Below are 6,000 nucleotides of genomic sequence, written 5' to 3'. Positions count from 1 at the left end.
TATTGATATATTATTGATAAGTAGTTTGATGATTCATAGATAAATTAGGTAAATAGATAAAACTATGTCCTGTAGCACAAATAATAAAAACCCAGAGACACCCATTGGGGTTCAACCTGAAAGTCAGAAAAAGCAAAGCAGCCAGCTACTAGCTCTTAAACTCTACCTCAGGCCAAAAATGGGAGATCCTGCCTCCAGGAATCCTCAGAATGAGACTGAGAGTGAGACCTGTCTCTTTCCTTTTTATATTTCTCTCTAACGCTGGGATTAAAGGCATGCACCACCATCTCCCGGCCTCTATGGCTAACTAGTGTGGCTTCTCAGAATAAAGGTGCATGTAAGCACTGCCTGGCCTGTATAGCTGACTAATGTGACTACTTTACACTGATCTTCAGGCAAGCTTTTTTTTTATTAAAATTCAAATAATATACCACTGTGTCTCTACTTTTTTGCCTAAAATAAAAAGTCTATAACTGAGAAATGAAAAACTAGATACAGTAAGTACAATAACTGTATACTATATATATGAAATAAACACATCAACAATGTCTACTCCATTTGCATTTGACAAATTCAGAGAAAATACTTCATATCTGTCCTATGCTTACTCAGAAAAGGTGAAATACAGTGATGTGTTATTTGTGTTTTAATAAAGAAAGCTTGCCTGAACCCAAGTGCAAACAGCTACACTAGTGAGCCAAACAGCCCAAGGCAGTGGTGGCACACACTTTTAATCCCAGCGGCCACACTAGTTAGCCACAGAGGCTGGGCAGTGGTGGTGCACACATTTAATCCCAGCACTAGAGAGGAATATAAAATGAGAGGAGACAGGTCTCATGCTCAGTCTCATTCTGAGAATTCATGGAGGTAGGATTGCCATTTTCATCTGAGGTAGGTAGACGAAAGAGCCAGTAGCTTGATGCTTTGCTTTTGTGATCTTCAGGTTGGACCCCAATATCTATCTCTGGGATTTTATTATTCTTGCTACAATGACAAAAAATGAGAAAATTAAGGTAGATGGCAACATAATAATCTGTAAATGGAAAATATATAGAAAGTGCTGTGCTAATATTAAATCATATATTCAGAAGGGGTAAATCCCCCAAGTCTCTAGAAAAAAGCCTTTATGATAATATTATGAATTTTAAAAATACTTAATCAGTCTTTTTTCCTTTATCATCTTTTTTCTAGAAGTTAATCTGCCGGGTTAAAATTGTTCTATGTTCTTTCAGGTATTGTATAAATTATCACAAAGGAGAGCAGTCATCAAAACCTAAATATTTCTTGCAGGTGGTGTCTGAACTCAATATTTTGGAGTGAGTGTGACAGTCTATAACCTTACTAGTTTGGAAAAGTGGGGAGGATAGCGACATGTACTCATTTTCCCTGAGTCACATGTCTATACCAGGGTTTTTCTTTTGCGCCACCAACCAGTTCCCAAATCATGACACAGAGACTTATTTTTAGTTTTGAATGTTCAACCTCGCTTACATATATTTCTGCCTAGCTCTTTTAAATTAACCTGTTTCTCTTTATCTCCTTTCTTACTTCTGTATATATTACTTTCACTGTTTCTCTATGCCTGTCTGTCTGTAGTCTACCTCGCTTCTTTTTCCTTCATTTTCTCCTCCTTCTCTGTTCTTTCCTCCTTTCTTCTCTTGAGCTTAGATTTCTTCTCCTATTTATTTCTCTGCCTGACTGCACCATCTACCTTTTCTCTGCCTAGCTATTGGCCATTCAGCGCTTTAACAATCAGGTGCCTTAGGTAGGCAAGATAAAACAAATGCAACACATCTTTACATAATTAAACAAATGAAACTCAAACAAATGTAAAACATCCTTACATTTTTAAACAAATGTAGTATAAACAAAAAAAAACATATCTTTCCACAGGTAAAGTAATATTCTGCAGCATAAACAAATAGAACACTTCTTTACCTAGTTTAAACAATATTCCACAACACATGATGGTTCAGCTAGAGATGCAATCCTTATGACAAGACCATGGTGGTGCTAGGCTTCATGCTCAATCCAGGGTCCTCAGTCCAGAGAAAAGAAAACTAAATCCTGCATGTGCTCCTGTACTCCCTGTGAGTTCCATTTTTGCAGAAAACACATTGTTCCACTTTTAACAATGTATATTTGGGACAGGGTCAGGACATTTTGCTCTCTTCTTTCAAAGAGAAAAGCAAAATAAATTGTGTTTTTCTCAAGATGATAATTATACAATATTTTATAATTTTTCTTTCTAAAATGCCCACTAAAAACAGACTTAGTAGATTTTCAATATGTATATGGCATTCATTTCTTTGATTACAAATGTATATTTTACTGATTTCAAAGTTACTTTTCCAGATTGCATTATTTACTGACACCTCCATCTTGACATCAAATTTAGATTTTTAAAGTTTTTTTTTTATATTTGTTATAGGGTAAAATTACAGGTTTACTCTATAGAAAAGAAAGCAATTACACTGCTGGATTCTAAATAGGAATACTGCAAAATGGTAGTTTAGACAAAAAGTACTAATTGAGGAGGAGATGAGTCTAGAAGGAGATAGTGCATTCTTTACAAAAACAAACAAATAAGGCAGACAGATAAAGGGGGGTTGAAAGGGCACTTCTTCCCACAGTTGCTCTCAATCACAATAGAGGGAAGTGCCTCCTGTAGAAAGAAGTAAGAAAATGAAAACAGCATTAAAAAGAGTTGACACGTTAAGAAAAGCATAACAGGGCTCAGGGCTTGAGTGCTTGCCTAGCCTGTCACAGAGCCCTGGCTTTCATTATCAGCACTGAAAAGATAAAATAGTAGATTACATAGCATTTGTTTTTGCCCACCAATTAAGATAAATGCACAAGAATATTGGAGAAAGGCCCTGGTTAGCTTTGATAGCTGATGTGTGTGCAAAGAGTCACTTTGAAAGTCTCTCATCTCTAATGTTTTGGATAAAATCTGCTTCAAGATTCGTACTGGCTTAATTATGAAGTCAATATTATCGAATTTTGCTTTAAAATAAGCAGAAAAGGAATTTGTGATTTTATGTAAGTACTTTTCATACACGGGACATAATTTTTATTCTAAAATGAGTATTTTAAAATTTCAAAATAGCACATTAATTAATATTTTAATTTTTAACATTTATGTATAATCTAAAGAAGACATTTTGTTGCTGTTATTTTGTGGTGGTGTCACAGGCCTTTCATTTCAGCCTCAGGAGGCAGAGGCAGGTGAATCACTGTGAGTTCGAGGCCAGCCTGGTCTTACAGAGTGAGTTCTCGCACAGGCTCCAAAGCATACAGAGAAACCCTGTCTCAAAAAACCAAAACCAAGCCAAACCAAACCAAACAAACAAACAAAAACAGAAAGAAAAAGAAAGGAAAACATTTCCCGTTCAAAAAGATTCAGGTAAATGATCTCCATTTGGTGTAGGGTTTTTTTTTTTTGCATGAATTAAAAGTGTGCCAGAGGGCTGCATGCACCCTGATAGAAAAGATACAACCATTAGGAAATATAACTTTAAGAATTTATTTTTCGGTGCTGGAGAGACGGCTCAGTGGTTAAGAGCATTGCCTGCTCTTCCAAAGGTCCTGAGTTCAATTCCCAGCAACCACATGGTGGCTCACAACCATCTGTAAAGAGGTCTGGCGCCCTCTTCTGGCCTTCAGGCATACACACAGAATATTGTATACATAATAAATAAATAAATATTTAAAAAAAAAAGAATTTATTTTTCAAAATGATAGTGATTTCATTAGTTTTCCTCAGTAATAATAAACGATGCCTTATTATTATTTTTAATGTGAAACATTGTTCCCAGGAAGAAAGAAAATCTTTATAAAAGAGGATTTTTTTTCCCTCGGGCAAGAAAATTTAAGTTTTGTTTTTCAGTTTTTTCCTTCAAATTCCTGGTTTAATAAGGAATTGTTTATTTTGAGAAAAAGATCCCAAACATCAGGCTGTTCACAAAAATAACCCATGGTATTAACATTAGAAAACAAATATTAAGACTGTTACACTATTTTCCTGTAAGATGCATTCGACATGCCAACTCTCATTCACAAAAATACATTGTTACATTCGTGTTGAACAGCCCCACTCAAGTGAGGGAAATCCCACACCTCTAATGCAAAGCTGCTCTCGGGGATCACAAGTAAATGAGATGCTTCTGCAGTTAGAGAAGCAACTCCTAAAATTATATGAATGGGAAGAACTGTACTCCCTGCATAACAAGAGATTGTTTGGGAGACAGTTGATAAAAACCATACATCTTTTTATTGTTAAGTCAAAGAGGTATCAAAATTAAAAGCAAAACTTACAGGGTAAGACTTAACAAAACTACCAAGGAGCATCATCAAAGGAAGTGAGAATGGAACTAGGCACAAGGCAAATATGAATCAATGAACACAGGATAAGGAGAGGGCGAACAGTTGAGAATGTGATGAAGATACGAGGGGAGAGGATCTGGTGTTACTTCCATCTCTCACGAGCGCCTAGGTAAATGAATAATGGGATAAGATCTCTAAACTCTGCTATATGCTTAGGAGTCAGGCCCATTGGCGCTGTCTCTGTCATCCTCCCCTTCCTCGGCTTCTTCTTCATCGTCCTTGATCAGCTCCAGCTGGTCATCCCCTCGATCTTCATTGTTGTCTTCATCCAGCAGGTTGCCCTCCTCGGCAGAGTCATCTGCGCCCGCCTCAGACTCCATCTTGAAGTTCGTCTCGTCTTTCTTAACAGAGGCGTTGCTCTGCTCCTCCTCAGACTTCTCATTCTTATCTCTACTGCTTGTTTGCTTTGTTCTTTAGGCTTTCCCGCAGAGAATCCACTTTTTGTTTGATCTGAGTCAGCTCCTTCTTAATGGCCTGAAGGACATCACCTTTCAACTTTCCAGATTTGGAAGAAGAGCCCCGTTGTCCACTCTTCGAATTGCATCCACTTTTGCTCCTTCGAGAGGTGTTTCCAGAAACACATTGGTGTTTAGAAGGCACCACCGCTCAAGCAATAGGAGGAGGAGTAAGATGAGGAGGAGGAGGAGGAGGAGGAGGAGGAGGAGGAGGAGGAGGAGGAGGAGGAGGAGGAGGAGGCGGGGGGAGGGGAGGAGGGAGGGCAGGAGGGAGGGGAGGAGGGAGGGGAGGAGGAGGAGGAATACGTGCTGGGTAACAGTACATCCTGTCATACTAATCCCATTGAAAGTCATAGTCCAAATCAAATGAGGAACCGTACATCTCCGCTGCAGATCGTTTCACACCTGATTGTCCTTGGTTCACTTTTGGCTTTGCAAATCACTTTTGGCCAGCAATCATTCTGCCATCCTCTCCAGCTACAGCTGCCCGGGCATTCCTTTCGTTAACATATTGGACTAAGGCAAAGCCCTTATGCACACAGCAACCGACAATTTTGCCATACTTTGAAAAGATTGCCTCCACATCAGACGTCTTGACTACAAGAGTATTGAGATTCCCAATGAATACACGGGAATTTATGGATCGAGGTTCTGTCTTGTTGGTAACGTTGCTAGCCATCTCCTTTGTTGATAAGGTTTCTCACAAAGCTGAAATGTAGCTGAAGATCAAAACAAAACAAAACAAAAAAATCTCACGGAAGGAAGGAGAAGGAAGAGACCGCCGATCCTACTGCGGGTCCGTGCTAAGACTGAAGCTCCAGCGGGCGGGCAGCGCACGACCGTTAGCTCTCCGTCTCTCCACCCAAAATTTAAGTTTTTAATCAATTATTTTAATTGTGACTTTTTGCGATGGAAGATTATAACCCACAATTTATGAGACACTGGATTAAATTAACTTTCACACTTAGGTGTGCCCTTGGGTATTCAGTGCTGAGCCAGAGACTAGCAAAAGAATTGTGGCAGGAAATGAGGAAATTTCCGTTAATTCCGAGAGTACCTAGAACTTAAAGTACACCCACAAGAAAAGCAACCGTCATAAAGCAAAAAGAGCAACAGTCCAGGGTTTCCTGCAGAGAAGAAATCAATTTATAAATGGAAC

The 6,000-nt window shown here is 38.6% G+C and overlaps 1 pseudogene; it reads right to left on the bottom strand.

The window, feature by feature from the left end:
• Positions 1-4,538: 4,538 nt before the first annotated feature.
• LOC142857028 (heterogeneous nuclear ribonucleoproteins C1/C2 pseudogene) lies at positions 4,539-5,535 on the bottom strand (annotated as a pseudogene).
• Between the last annotated feature and the right edge of the window lie 465 nt (positions 5,536-6,000).

Source organism: Microtus pennsylvanicus, chromosome 9 (assembly GCF_037038515.1).
Source record: "Microtus pennsylvanicus isolate mMicPen1 chromosome 9, mMicPen1.hap1, whole genome shotgun sequence".
Classification (NCBI taxonomy): Eukaryota; Metazoa; Chordata; class Mammalia; order Rodentia; family Cricetidae; genus Microtus; species Microtus pennsylvanicus.
Note: the sequence above shows the minus strand (reverse complement) of the source record. Positions and strands in the feature narration are given on the sequence as shown.